The sequence below is a fragment of the Tamandua tetradactyla genome, chromosome 12 (genome assembly GCF_023851605.1).
Source record: "Tamandua tetradactyla isolate mTamTet1 chromosome 12, mTamTet1.pri, whole genome shotgun sequence".
Classification (NCBI taxonomy): domain Eukaryota; kingdom Metazoa; phylum Chordata; class Mammalia; order Pilosa; family Myrmecophagidae; genus Tamandua; species Tamandua tetradactyla.
In genome coordinates, this window is record NC_135338.1 from 27,756,414 (window position 1) to 27,758,299 (window position 1,886).

The following is a 1,886-nucleotide window of genomic DNA, read 5'->3' on the forward strand; positions in this document are numbered from 1 at the left end:
TCCCAGATATGCAAGAGTGGTTCAATACAAGAAATCAATTAGTGTAATTAACCATATCAATGAATTGAAGGGGAAAAACCACATGATCAGGTTTACTAATGCAGAAAAGGCATTTGTCATAATACAGCATCCTATCCTGATAAAAACACCTCAAAAGTTAGGAATAGAAGGAAACTTTCCTAACATGATAAAAGGTATATGTAAAAAACCTACAACTGACATCCTACTCAATGGTGAAAGACTAAACGCTTTCCCTCTAAGATCTGGAAGAAGATAAGGATTCTGTTCTAGTTTGCTAGCTGCTGGAATGCAATATACCAGAAACAGAATGGCTTTTAAAAAGGGGAATTTAAGAATATCAACTAGTTCCACCACCCTATCCCATATTGTCAATATCCCTTTTCGACATGAAAAACATTAGAATGGGCATAACTCAAATATTCCTGATGAGTGGGAGAAGAATCAAAGGAGAAGGAGGAGTTATAACACAGAAGTTAGGATTTAACAAATAATTATGTCTACTGAATCGTTATAATGGTATTTCTTTTTAGTCTCCAGTGTCTTGGAGCAGCTAGAAGGAAAAACCTGAAATTGTGGAACTGTAACCCATATTCACTTTTGAAATCTGTTCTATAACTACTTGTTAAAATCTACTTTGAAATGTATTGCTTTTTGTATATGTTATATTTCGCAATAAAAAATGTTTTTAAAAATTTTCGAAAAAAGTGGGGGGGAGAACTTATTAAGTTGCTAGTTTACAGTTTTAAGGCTGTGAAAATGTCCCAGTTAAAGCAAGTCTATAAAAACGTCCAAATTAAGGTGCCAGCAAGAGGTTACCTTTACTCAAGAAAGGCCAATGAAGTTCAGGGTTTCTTTTCAACTGGAAAGGCACATGGCAAATGTGTTGACATCTGCTAGCTTTGTTTCCAGGCTTCTTGTTTCATGAAGCTCCCCGGGGGTATTATCCCTTCTTCATCTACAAAGATCTCTGGCTGTGGGTTTTCATGGTTCTTATGGTTCTGAAGATTTTCCAAAATGTTTTCACTTTTAAAGGATTCCAGTAAACTAATCAAGACCTACCTGGAATGGGCAGAGTCACATCTCCCTCTAATCAAAAGTTAAGGGTGGGCCATGGTGGCTCAGCAGGCAAGAATGCTTGCCTGCCGTGCCAGAGGACCTGGGTTTGATTCCCTGTGCCTGCCCATGCAAAAAAAAAAAAAAAAGAAAGAAAGAAAGTTAATACCCACTAAGTGATGATATTGTGAATTACTGTTTATATATGTTGATGTTTTAGTTCATTTGTTAAATTTTTTAAATTAATAAATACATTTTTTAAAAAGTTAATACCCACAATTGGGCGTGCCACATCTTCATGGAGATAATCTAATCAGGTTTCCAACCTGGGGTACTGAATAGGGATTAAAAGAAACGGCTGCCTCCACAAGATGGATCAGGGTTAAAACATGGCTTTTCTAGGGCACATAATCCTTTCAGATGCCCACTGTCACCACTGTTATTTGACATTTTATGAGAAGTTGAAAATCAGTAGCATTTCTATACTTAGTAATAAGCAATCTGAGAAGGAAATCAAGAAAAAATTCTATTTACAATAGTAACTAAAATAATCAAATATCTAGCAATAAATTTAACCGAGGATGTAAAGGACCTGTATACAGAAAACTACAAAATGTTGCTAAAAGAAAACATAAATAAATGGAAGAATATTCCATGTTCATAGGAAGACTAAATATAGTTAAGATGTCAATTCTACCCAAATTGATATACTGATTCAAAGGAATCTCAATAAAAATTCCAACAGCCTGCTTAGCAGAAATGGAAAAGTCAATCACCGAATTCATTTGGAAGGGTGTGGGGCCCCAGAGAGC